We start from the raw sequence: 13832 nt of genomic DNA, 5'->3' as shown, positions 1-13832 counted from the left end.
TAGATAGTCATGTCTGCCATTTCCCCATCAGAAAGTTGGTATCTTCAGAAACAGAGTGCAGCCAGCAGCGTTGATTCACTACTGATTCAGAGGACAGAAGGTCTCCTACTTCATCACCAGCGTTTGCAGCACCCAAAGACTGGTCTCCCAGCCCTGTTTAGTTTTTGGGAATCTGACAAGATCATAACCTAAGCAGATACAGCTACAGGAGAAGAGTGGTTTCTGCAAGTGAAAAATCTCTGTGCAACTTCATGCTTTTGCTGTTTGGAAAGCTGTATCAATTATCTGCTATTCTCTCTCTCTTTTTCTGTTACATCTTAATTACGCAAGTATATGGTGGTTGTCATGGATCAGCTCTGAGTGCTGGCAATTCAATCAAGCAGAAGTCGGAACTGGCCCATGTGTATTAACTGAAATGCTAGAGCTTTCCTGGCGAGCCTTCCTCAATCAAAGAGTGCACATTTAAACTCAGTTTTGAACTGACTGTATGTTTACAGCTGCAACTGTGCATCAGAAAAGAAACCACATCGCCCTTGATCTGTGTGGGGAAATAGTCGACTCATATTTGTGTCTTCTGAGAAACCACCACTGTCATCACGTGGTCACAAACATTTTGACTTAACTTGGGCCTGATCCAAACCCCATTGATATCAATGCCAGTCTTTCCATTGACTTCAATAAATAGGCTTTGGATCAGGCCCTCAGTCTATATCCAGACAGTTTTATGCCTTACATTTATTACATTTGGGGCTGCTCTCTCATAGACACAAACAGGCAGGTGCAGACCTGATGCAAGCAGCTGCAGCTCCACAGAAGCCTTTGGACCATTTTCATGGAGGATGTAATCAGGGGTGTAAGTCAAATGCCAGTTGGAAATTGGTCAGGAAATGAGTGCAGTGAGGATGGTTTATTTTAGTTCTTTTCTAACTAAATCCCCAGTTTCCAATAACTTGTTTTACAAACTCTGGGTCAGAATCTGATCTCACTCAAACTACCGTTAAGTCTGGAGTAAGAGCAAATATCCTGGTTTAAATTAAACTAATAGGATTTTTCCATTAAATTAATTGGGATCAGAATTTGTAGCTGATTCCATTGACCACAGTGGAGTTACTCCAGATTTTGGGGCAGGGATGTCTCTTTGTTCTGTGTTTGTACAGCACCTACCACAATGGGTCCAGGTCCAGGGCTGGGGTTCCGAGGGTCATGACAATATTAATAATGAATAATCATAATACACCACTGGAACAAAGAAGATTGAAATCTGAATCTCTGTCTCACCCCTTTACATGGAAAACAGAACAGGGGATATATATGGAATGGAATACTGTTGGGATCAGAACTCATTTTGATTAACCCGTCTGGCTTTGCATAGGTCATTGTGTACAGAAATACAGTTCAAGGAATGAGACCAAGGAAGTGCAAATTGGCTCTGTACAAACCATTCTCTAGCATTCAGCAGGTGTCTGAACATACAATCAGGTTTCAGAGTAGCAGCCGTGTTAGTCTGTATCCACAAAAAGAAAAGGAGGAGTACTTGTGGCACCTTAGAGATTTAAATTTGTTAGTCTCTAAGGTGCCACAAGTACTCTTTTTTTTTTTTAATATACAATGTCGCTCTAGGTTTATGCTTCACTTGTTTCAATGCACCTTGTGTTTTCATAGCAGCACACTTGCCAAATAGCAACTTACTGGCATTATGTTCCGAGATGTTTAGCTAAAAACCTGAAAGCAGTTCCTGCTGCTCCTGTAAACATCCAAAGTTCCAAAGTCTCAATTCATCAGGTTTGTTATAGGTGTGAATATTTCCAGAGGGGAAAGCAAATGAATGAACAAAAATCTCTGCTGGGCTACTGCATATTTTGCAATTAGCTGATTTGTCAGTTACTCGGAACTAGCACTGTTCATTTTAGTTGGAGCTAATCAAGGACTGAATTTTCACCATGTCTTGATTTGTAGAAAGTGAGACATAAAGAACATGATGACAGTGGTCTCAGCTTTTTTTTTTCCTATAGATTTTTCTCAGAGGTACTGGGCAAAATTTTCCTCTGGATTACGCTGATACAACCTGATCTACCACAGTGGGATTGCTCCAGTGTGAGAGGAGAATCTGGCTCACTGATACTATACAATGAAGCATAGATCAGGATAATAGTATACTATCTGGCACTTCTAGAGAATCTAAGGTTACTTTGCAAATATTTATTAACCTTTACAACATAGCTGTAGGAGAATGAAATATTATTGTCCCCATTTTAAAGAGAGGCAAAAACTGAGGCAGAGGGAGAGATGAAATGAATTTCCCAAAGTCACACAGCAAATTAGTGGGAGAGATGGAAATAGAATCCAAGTCCCTCACTCTCATACACCCTCCCAAGCAAAGCAATCCTGTAGCATCATTTTATAGCGCACAATCACTTTCTCTTTTATATTTAGCTACCAAGTACTGTAAAGAGACATTATATAACATCCCTGAAGTATGGCATTTTATAATTTACAAGGTCTACTTGTGATGCTTCTAGAAACACTCCTTCGGAGTTTATTCCATTGCACTGCCCAAATTCCTCTTGTTTCCCTTTGATCAGATACAAGTTTGAACTGGGTAGTCGTGTATCTTTCTGTACATACCAGCTACAAACCCCCCATTATTCCATCTCTCCTGCTATTAGCACCATTGTCAGCTAAATTCTAACTGTAGAACCATTAGTATTGACAGTGCTGCAAGAGACAGAAAAGTCAATTGAACATTCTGTTCTCCCAGGGAGCTTGTAGCTTTGGCAGATAAAAAAATTCTCTTTTGGATGAGAAGCTGATCAAGTGACCTCTGAAATCACGAAGAAGACATGAAGAGGGAAGCCCCAGGATGGCACTTCTCAGAGTCGGAAAGCCTTGTCTTACCAACATCCACGTATGAGCTATCTGCACTTGGCTGCAGTCCTGGTAACTGTACATTATGCAGAACTCCATATTTCAGCCATAATTAAGCAGCTGGGTCTCCAAGTCACACATTGCTACGAACCTCTGTGCTTTCCCCAAATGAAAGAAACTGCTGCATCATAGCACAGTGTGAGAAGTGCAGCTGTCTGACTGCAGGAACTTTTAGCAAATTAAGATAGATGCCTGTTAATCATGGTTACAATGAAAGAATCATTCCAGCTGCCTAAATTACAGGCAGGGGGAGGAAGGGAAGCAAGAGGGCCCTTCCCAACTTGCACACCTGTGTAGGTGGCAACCATCTGACATTCAAGCACCCTGAACACAATCAAGGGAATTTACTACTTCACTGTGGCCTCTTCACACCAGGTTACCATTCCCTCTGCAGAAAAGACTGGGGGCTGACTGGGCCCAAGAAGGAAGGGTGAATTAGGTACAAATTAAGGCAGCCTGTGCTGAGAGCCAATCCAGCCTGCAGGAGTCCCTAAGTAGGGGAGATATAAGCCACCTCTCCTCTGTCCCTGCATTGGTGCACAGATGAATTTGGCCCACTGGCTTGGGTAGTCATAGCACCAGCAACAGTGCTAAACACTATATCCCCGCCCCAAATCTCCATGGGGGGCTAGTATTCTACCATGCACTGCGTCTCAGTCATTCTGTGAAAGGGATCCCACCCTTTCATCTAAAACTCAGTCTCCCTGCTAAGCACAATGGGTCAAATTCTGCCCTTGGGTCTTGATTCTGTTGACTACACTGGGACTTACTGATGAGCATCCAAGGGCAAAATAAGCCTTGTCAGATGGAAAGCCCAATGGTACGGTATTTTGTGCAGCACTAAGGCCACAGAGCTTTAGCTTGGAAGGATTCTGCTGCAGAGATCAGGGCCTAATCCACCGTGTTGTAATGCTGCAAAGAAAAAAGCCCCAGCAGCAGTGCCATGGCTTTGATGTGCAGAGCTTCTGACAGGTTGTCTTGTCTTCTCGGAATCTAGTTCAGCACCGGAGAGCAATGTATGCATTAAAGGTATAATAGCAGAAAGCACTTGGATGTTTTTGGAGGGCACCATTTTACAAGGGGGAGGTCCTCTCTCCTGAATACACATGCCTTCTTTCTGTGACTGATGGGAACAATTAAGCACAGATACACCTGTTTGTACAGGAACATTCTAGGGTATTGTAAAGAGTACGGTTGCATAAGAACCAGATCTAGTACACTCCCTCTCTATGCCTCAAGCAAGTTGGGTGTTTCTGCTTCTGTAGAGCTTGCATTTACAACAACAATTTCTTCTCTGCTCTCCCTGTGCAGAGGTTTTTACACACTGCAGCCTGTTCAGCCCTTGTGTAACTCCACCAAAACCAGTGAAGTTATACCAGGACTTCACTTGGCCTCGCATCTCCAAGGTAACTTCAGCATATGTATCTTGGTTTTTACCAAGGACCTATTCTATTCTACTCTATTTGAACCAAGGACCTATTCTTTTCTAGTCGATATAGATTTTTACACCATCCTCACCACCATAGCATATGACATCCAGAGCTAAAGCACTAAAATACAGATTTTTCAAAAGGCTCAGCTCCCATTTAGGCACCCAAATAAGTGCCCCATGTTGCTAAAAGTTCTCAGCATGCTGGGTGCACGTTGGATGCTGAATACTATTGAAAATCTGACCAAAGTTGTGGGGACTGGTCACTTAAAAACCTGGCCCAGCTCCTTTGAAAATCTGGCCTCTATTCACATCCTTTGTGCACCAAACACAGAGCGGATCATGTAACACAGCTGAACAGGGGGTTCTTACATAGGCACATTCAAGGCATCTTTTGGTAGCTATCAACTTTCAGACTTCACTGCACCACTGGAATCCTCAAGATGTGCTGGTCCTTGGGGTGGAAGCACAGAGCAGGGAGCCAGATTGGCAGGGTGTGTGGCTATTCTCACCTGCTGCTTGGAAAGTAAAGATGGAAGCTACATCAAAAGATGTTTGTGGAAGTGGCAGTAACAGAGAGAGAAAACACTTTTCTGAATAACATAATCCAAAGTTGGGTTCTTCCAGGACAGAAAAAGCAGACATGGAAAAATTATATTTAAACATAGACCAAATACAGCAGCAAAGCTGAGCCTCCACTATGTTTTTTATCTTAAATTTGTATTATGTCCACACAGGGCAGCTCAACTGTATTACAACCTGTTTATGGAGCAACTGTATTGGAGCCATATTTAAACGCAGTTCTGTGGGCTTTGTTGCTAAGGCAAGCCCTGGAAATTGGCCAAAGGTCTTGAACAGATAATAAGAGACTGCTTTCTGAATAATAAACTCAGCATCAGTGAGAGGCTACTAGTGAAACTTCATATAGTAATACGTGCACATATGAATAAGTGAGCCCTTTTGTCCAAGAAAGTGTGTGTGTGTGTGTGTGTGTGTGTGAGAGAGAGAGAGAGAGAGAGAGAGAGATGGAGTTTTTGCTTCTCTTTTGGGAATACATATGGTTCAACACTTGTTTTACAATCCCTTGTGTTTCTTGGACATACTTAGCCACTAATTTCTGTCAGACTTATAAGTAATCCTGTTTTCCATTTTCCATGAGCCTGCTATTTACACTCTAAGGAACTGTAATTATGATCCTGGCTCTGCATGCTTTTCTTATATTGAAAAGCCCTTACAAACTCAAGCAGTTTCCATAGTTGTCAGTGTATCAGCTTGCTTTCTAGGGTCCATCTGGCCACTATGCAAAATATTTTCAACATTGCAAAAACAGTACACTTGGGTGGATTTTCACTGTATTATTTCCATTACCAACTTCATTTGATATGTTTGCTTTCAGGCTGTGTGTGTGTGTTTTATTTGTTTTAACAAGGGTTGGCAGAATTCAATTGTTTTTTGTCTAATTTTGATGGATAATATCAATGTTTATTTTCAAGCTTTTTTCTGTTTTCATCTGTTTAAATTTTCACAGTGGCAGGAAATAATGGAGGAAGTGGGTCAGCCAATAACTATGTAATGATAGTAGACATTGAGATTCAAAAAGTTAAAGCTTTATAACCATTAAAACACAAATTGTCATCATCACAAGTCAAAATATACAAAGTAACTATCCTTAAATCAAACTTTGATAAGTTCTTAAGCAGTATTTTTCCTACTTTGCCTGTCTGTGCATTCTGATTATTATTACTGGAAATATTTGTTCACCAGTTTGTGTGCATATGGTGAAATCAACATGTACTGATAAAACTCTAATACTTCCCAGCCTAGTTTTAATATAAAATCAAGAATCCTATTTATATCATATAATGATCTGGCACCTTCTTAGTAAATAATCTTCAACCCTGAACTATGGCACATCACCTGGCAATGTAGCATTGTTTTAGACTTTGTTCGGATCAAAGTATCTTAGAACTTTTCTTGTTATCTGTGACATCCAGCTTCTGGAGAACCCACCCAAAGCCCAAAATTAGCACAACAGTCCGGTTGTGGGGCTATTTGCCTAAGTACTTTACTTATTGTGAGTAAAGGCTGCAGAATCAGACATTAAATAGTGAAGGATGAAATCTAATGCAACTGGCTTTGAAATACATGACTATAATGTTATAGAGTGGCCAGCCTATAATCTTTAATCCTTGAGAAATATACAAACAAAACAGGGTTATTTAGTGGTTGTTTCATTTTCCATTTAAAAGTCAAATACCAAATTCCTTGCAGGAACCTGCTGGTTCAATGCACAACAAAAATTCAAGATTGTTTTAATCTGTGAATCAGGAAAAATAACAACCACAAACAGTAAATCCTGTATAAAAACAGCAAGTGCAGTAAAAATTTAAATCCAGCATGGTTCAATACAGGCGTTTTTCATCATCCTTGGAGGTGTATTAATTTTTTACTAACAAGATCATAACTTTATCATCAAGAAAGGTGAAACTGAAGAGCATTGCATAAATAATCACTTCATGATATGGTGCTCAAAATCTTTTATCAGGTGAACCCAGAGCATAATGAGAGGTATTAAATGCTATTTTTCTGAACCCCACCTGCTTTGCAGATAAATCATGCTGGCTTTGTCTGAGGAATTAAACAACCTGAAGGTCAAATTCCAAAATATAATAATAGTCACATAAAAACATCCTTCCCAGACCTGCAGAAGAGCTCTGTGGAGCTCAAAAGCTTGTCTTTCACCAGCGGAAGTCACCCACCTTGTCTCACATAAAATTATAGACATTTCAGTAGCAGATTTTGGTCACATGTTACAATGTTTATATTAATCAAATAGTGCTGCTAAAGCCCTGATGACTGAGGCAAACAGCAGAGGGCTAGTTGACTTGGTCAGCTCTTCTGCTGCGTGAGAGACTGGGCAAGTTCTTGTTTTCTGGCTGCTTGCACCCGAACTATTATTACAGATCTCTCCTATTGCCCTGGTTTCAGGGTACAGCAAATAACAGCAGAGTTATTACAGTTTCACCAAGTGACTCACTTCATTTTGTCTTTAGATTTGATTTCCTCATCACCTTTCTGTTTCTCATGCAAATGTTATGGCTGGTGCCTGCTGTATTGCAGCTAACTGGGAACATTCCTACACTTGCATGCAACTTTCATCAACAAAATTCTTGCTACAGTTAGAGAAAGCTTGCCCACCAAAGATGGCCTGAGCTATCTTAAAAAATATGAGTAGCAAGTGGCTGCAGTATGCATCGAACCAAAAGATACCATAGAACTTTATATTAACATATATTTGATATTTAGTAACTTTCATCCTAAAGAATTGCACATATTATGTACATACAGCCTCATTGAAATGCAGCCACTTCTGGGGTGGAGGGCTGCAGCCAGCCAGCCAACACTGGAGCAGAGGAATTATTTGGCCAGGACACCTCTTCCTAAACAAAAGTTGCTCTACATGAAGTGGGTAGGATTTAGGGGGGTTAAATCTTATTATAATGATCCCCACACACAGGACTGCATGCTGCTCATTTTAGTTAATTATTTCAGGAGGATAAAGGCTGGGGTGATCCCTTCTGGGATATGATCTTGCAGTACTACAAGAGCATAGGTATTCCAAGATCCAAGCGGAGATCTCTAAGCTCCTTTAGCTGTAAGGATCAGTTCAAGCCAAATAAGCATATTTGGAAAAAACAGTGTGCATATGACTGAATGATGAGTCACTGAACCTTCTATACCCACTTGTTTAAGGCAGATGGTGGGTTTTTCCAAAGTGAGACACACTGGGAAAAACAGGGAAGCCACAAAGGCAGCAAAGGGGGTGTTGGGACATGCAAACCAGGCTCAGAGGACAGGACTGAAACTGAGCAAAAGCATAGAGAGGATCAGGAGCCACAGGGCACGGGAGAGAAGTAGAGCGAGACCTGCAAAAGATCCTTGTAGCTTCTGCAACGAAATGAGCCACAGACAAAATCATTTGGGAAAATGTTTGTTTTTTTTCTGTATTGTCCAACTGGCACGTCATGCAATTTAGTGTCGGAAAGGATTCAAAGGTAGCATGATGATCAAATGATTCAGAAAGCACATAACAAGACACTATTTCAGCAAGCAGCGTATATTTGAAAAGTGGGCTTTAATTCCAGTTGCCTCCATTTTTTGGGTGGCCGCCGGAAGCTGCACTCAGCACCTCTGCATATCAGATCCTGAATGTTTCAGGTTGGTCACGCAAAAACTGGGACACCCAAAATTAGAGACCACTGTTGAAAATGGATGCATTAAGACAGATGAGCCTGTAAAATGGGAAGGTAATACCTACTTCCATCAGAGGGGGACTGTGGGACTGTATTAACTTTCAGAAGGAAGGAACTTGGGAAATGCTCATTATTTATTTTTATTATCTTCATCTCCATATTCAGTCAGTGACAAAACCATCTCCTTACAGGTCTATTTTTACATTCTGTACGGAGTCTTCTAGCCCTTTCTGAGATGTTTGTCCTTCAACCAGTCACTTTTCTATTGCCCCGCTCTAAATGTACATTGTCTTGTATTAGTTTTAATATACATTTTGTTTGTCCTGTATGTATTTTATTCCAAATCATTGTCTAGAGCATTGAGTGACTTTCTGGGCTTGCATGTGGAATAGCTGCAATGCAAGCAAATTCAGCAACCCGTTGAGCGCAAAGCAATAACCCCTACATGCTCATGGATACTGATATTAACGAAGGTTAATCTGCAAGGCTAAGTGGCAGACACAAAGAAAAAGAGATATTTCAACTGAAAATATAAATGACCTTTTCATGGAGGAATATGGGCTCCTTAAATTTTGACTGAGCCACTCAACAAAAAAAAAAGGCAAGTGGGACCTTGTTGAACCCTTTGCATTTTTGTTTCTTTAAAAAATGATACTGGCAATAATATTGTCCTGGGAAAGACATTTAATTACAACTATGCTAAAAGAAGTCAGCCTTAGCTTTTATTGCCTCCAGAAAGCTTGATGCACAAACAGATTCAAAATTAAGGCTTGACTATCAGCTGGTGGGTCCCTAAGGCTGTCTGGTGACCTATATGCTACTGTGGGGAAGATAAACCCCACAACAGTAGCTTACAATGACAAAGGTGGATGAAATTAATTGGCAGAGTCCTGTAAGTTTGTATGAGAGGTGAATACTGCAGGTATGTTGCATCCTGCTGAAATGAAGACATCTAATTGTCCCCTTCATGCATGGTGAAAGCGTCTGTCAAAAGGATACAACCAAGCAGCTGCGGAACTGTAAACTAAAAAAAAAAAGTTTACAACCCTAACGTAGGGTCTCCTATTACAGCGAGGGTGGGGAAACATAAGGCTGAAATTTATTCCTGTGTGGAGGGCTAAAACAAGGTCTATGGACCAAGTGCGATCCCACTTAAGCATTCAAGATAGGAGTTGAGTGGTCCATAGACTTTGTTCAGGCCTTCTGCACGGGGTGAAATATACCCCTACAGAGTTTCATTGTAAAAGGAGAGAACCTAACAGGAAAAAGTCCCCTCCTTTTCACTCTAGCAATTGTGTGGCAAGGCCTCCAAGACCTAACATAAACCTCAAATATTTTGGGAGCACCAACACCTGCCTTTACATACATGTTACTATCTTGAGTTCATTGGCAACGAATTCACTCCTGTTACAAACTTCTAAGGCTGACAAACCCTGGTAACTCTAATCTAGATAAACCCTCAGGGGCCTGTGAAAGCTGTTGGCAGAGCTTCTTCACTGCTATTTTCTCTTCTCCTATTGGGGAGCAGCTGTGGCAAGACTGGTTCCTTTTCACATTGCATCTTTCTAGGAGCAGCTGCAGCAAGACTATGCGCTAGGAATTTCTTCTTCTTCATCGCCACATGAGGTAGTGGTAACTTCTTTCTCCTCTACTGCTCTGCCAAAGGATCCCTTGGGAATGCAGCACACTTGCCTAGTCACAATTGTTGAATTAAACGAGTGAGGGGAGTGGAATCCATTTATAGCAGAGGGAGACGTCTTTGGAAACAGAAGGCAGCTTTACTAAAAGGAATGAAAATCCATTGAAATGTACTGAAGTGTTTCAAGGCTTTCACTATAACCAAGCCCACTATAAGTACATTCCGACTATGGCTGTCTCTACATTAGACTCTTCTGGGAAATCTCCTAGTATTGCCCTAGCATTGGTGCAGTCTGGCAACCCGTTTGTAGCATTATCCAGCGCCGATTAGGTAAAGTTGAGATTTGCTGTCAACAATTGAAAAATGTAATCAGCAGTTGCTAACAATGGTCATTTCACCCCAGAGTCTACAATATCTCGGTCTGAAACATGGTTGTCAAAGTCCTAAAAGCCCCTTTTTGTCAGGATTTCTTCATATCTTTTAATGATCTTTTTTCTTTGCTGTTAGTACAAATAACCCATTGGAAATGTAATACTTAAACCTGTTTACAAAGAAATTTTAATTGAATGTACATACCTTGCTATTTTATTATCAGCTGCCATGTCAAAATAGATGCTCTATTCATTGTGCATTTTGCCTTGGATTTTTTTATTAAATTCCATTTTTAAGAGGCCCAGTCCTGCTCCCATTGAAATCAGCGGGAGACTTGCCTGAGTACGACTGGAGGTCAAGTTCACGGCTATGCTGAGGGCCTAAACCAGTGCTAGGCACCACTTAAGCCCTCCAATGAGTATGTAAGTGGTGTTGGGGATTTGTGTTCTCTGTGCACAGGAGTGAATTCCACCCAGATAAACATGTAATGAAGGCTTTGGGATGTGGCTCGTAGCGCCAATGACAGTTACATCACAGCTTTCGCTCAGAAGGATCCTGCAGCCCTTGTCTTTATGAGGCAGAGCAGATCCCACACCTCAGTCAGAAGGCGTTAAAGACCTCATCTGGGTACAGTCAGCCTCAGTTCTGTGCACCTGTGAGGTTTTTCAAGCCTGGAGATGGGCAGGTCCTGAAAAAGGAGGATCCCTGCCCAGTGCAGAGTGGCAGGATTGCAACTCAGCGTTCCCTGTAGTGATGCCATTTCAGATATTTCAGGGGAGAAAATTCTGGTCCCCACTCCCTCCAGCAGGGACCCCAATCTGGTCCCCGCTCTTCTCCCCTCCTCCCACAGGGACCCTGGGTCTCCCTCACCCCAGGAGTCTCCCCTCTCTCTTATCCACACAATGCATGTGACAATGCTGCCAGGAGTCTACTTCTCAGTGGACTTCCCTGCGTTCCGCTGTGTAGAACAGACTCCCTGTGAAGCAGGTTGTGACACCATTTGGCCTGGCCATCCTTCCATCCAGACAGAGAGGCGGTCAGGTCAAATTTCAGTGGCTTTGTGACACCGTGCGCCGGGTCGCAACATCACTCACCGAAATTTGGCCCTGCTGCCCCCCGTCAGTAGGGAGGGGTGGCCAGATCACATTTCAGTGGCATTGCGACCACACAGCTGGGGGGTGCTGGCTGGAGAATCAATCTGAGAGCCTTGGCTGCCCAGGCCCCCTCAGAAAGGAGAAGGGCTGGTACTTTTCTCTCTTTTTTGTGAGAGAAGGCCCACGACTACTTTTTGTGGGCAGCAGAAGCATCCTGACTTCTGGTGTGGGCTACTTTAACTCCACCCTGTACGGATGCAGATGCCTTGAATAGCCCAGCTGGAGGGCTGTGCCCAGGACTCTGAGACAGGAGCACTGCCTGCCCTCTGCACAAGGGGGCACTAGAGAGGTATAGCCTACTGCAGCTTACCTAACTCAAATGAAGCCACCTCGGGGTGAAGCTGGACTGTTTGGCAGTACCACCCGATGGATCACAGCAGGCTTTACCTAGCTGCAATGACCAGGCGAGCTAATAGGACCCTTATTTAGATGGAAGAGTGTGGCCTACTGAGTCACCTGCGATTTCCCTAGAGATTTTTTTCATTTTTCACCTCTCTCAGTGGGATGCAGAGATGCTTCCTTTTGTAACTAACTGTATTAGAGAAATCCAACTCTCTTAATTCGGGGTGAAGTCTGATGGTTGCTGAGCGTGGCAGCTCTCTCAGGAGGCAGATACAGCACATGTTGCACTTGATCAATACCTCTGACAGCCTGATCCTACAAAAGGCAAGAGCCAAAATCTGAAAGACATCATCCTATGGCATTATTGCTGGATTCCAGGAAATCCTGAAAGCAGCAGGAAACTACAGGGCAAAGAAACAGCCTGCAATGGAATGTCCAAGGCATTTGAATGAATTCAGAGGGAGCAGTGATTCAAAACTGGCTTGAGTCACACATTCCTCTGAATTCATTCATATACCTTTCGGTGTAACATTATGTAATAACAGCTTTGCTCCTGAAAATCTGCCAGTTTACACTAATAGAAGAGCTAAAAGGAGGAAGTGCGAATGAAAACAAATGAACACACGCACAACAAAATAAAGGCAGCTACCTACACAAGGCCAAGTTCTCAGATCATGTATGGTAGTGGAAATCCAGGGTAACTGACTGAAGTCAATAGAGTGACTATGGACTGACACCAGTGTGAGTGAGATCAGAATCTGGTCCACAGACAGGAAGGGAGGGAAAGGGAACAGTGTTTTCACATTCCCGGGACTATGGTCACCTAACTTCAGCATAGGGAATAGCTTGGCTGTGTTGAGATTCCTGCCTTCAGTAGCTCAGTGAGGGTACATGTAGTCCCATCTTGCATTTCATGCATACTCAAAACTCCCATTGGAGTTAGTGCTAATTTTGGATGCACAGAAATGAATGGTCAGGCCCCTTTCAATTGTCTTTTTGGAAGCCTAAACGCATGACTGTGTCTCTGGCTGGCATTGCATTTACTCACAAATTGTTAAGCCCTTTTGTTCAATGTTTAGGAATTTTTCTTCCCCCTTCAATGTTTTGTTGCCCCAGTTTTGGTCTCTGGTTTCTTGCATCTCATTGTTTTGTTCTTTCAAGTGCCTCAGCTGGCTTGCTCCAGACTGATTTTTTCATTCTTGTGCCTCCTCTTGTTAAGTGGTGTTTCTTCCACTCTAGTGTACAAAGGAACTCTGCCCCTCTTGAAACCAGGAGAACAAAAATCAAGGTAAAATTTACCTTCATCCTAATTCTATACACTGCTCTTCTTTATAGCCCTTCCAGACAAATGTCCAGAGAGTCTGATTTTCCTCTCACACTGGTGTGAATCAGGAATAAGTCCATTGAAGTTAGTTAGATTCACTGGTGTAAAATCAGTGTGGGTGGAGAATTGGGTCATGTTTCGGGGCAGCCACTCTAATGTTCCACCTGCGTAATGCACATTTCAATAGGGGGCTGCAAAGCAGCAGTACAGCATTACTGAACAACCAGGCCATCGCATCTAGGGACACTTCATAAAGAGCTTTCTTCAAGCCATGTGAAACTAATGCAAGATACAGTGCCACAGCTACATTTTTGAGCTAGAGCTGCCACTGCTCCTGTTTCAGCATATGATCCGGACTTTTCACAGAGGGAATTCAGTTCCCTATGTTATAAAG

General features: G+C 42.4%; 1 protein-coding gene across 1 annotated transcript in view; it reads right to left on the bottom strand.

Moving 5' to 3' along the window:
* The window catches only part of CCDC63 (coiled-coil domain containing 63), a 32469-nt gene extending 29388 nt beyond the window's left edge, over nucleotides 1–3081 (bottom strand). The window contains exon 1 of the mRNA XM_038373614.2: nucleotides 2896–3081. The gene's annotated coding sequence lies outside the window, so the exon portion shown is untranslated. The remainder of the gene's footprint in view (nucleotides 1–2895) is intronic.
* Between the last annotated feature and the right edge of the window lie 10751 nt (nucleotides 3082–13832).

The sequence above is a fragment of the Dermochelys coriacea genome, chromosome 15 (assembly GCF_009764565.3).
Source record: "Dermochelys coriacea isolate rDerCor1 chromosome 15, rDerCor1.pri.v4, whole genome shotgun sequence".
Classification (NCBI taxonomy): domain Eukaryota; kingdom Metazoa; phylum Chordata; order Testudines; family Dermochelyidae; genus Dermochelys; species Dermochelys coriacea.
Note: the sequence above shows the minus strand (reverse complement) of the source record. Positions and strands in the feature narration are given on the sequence as shown.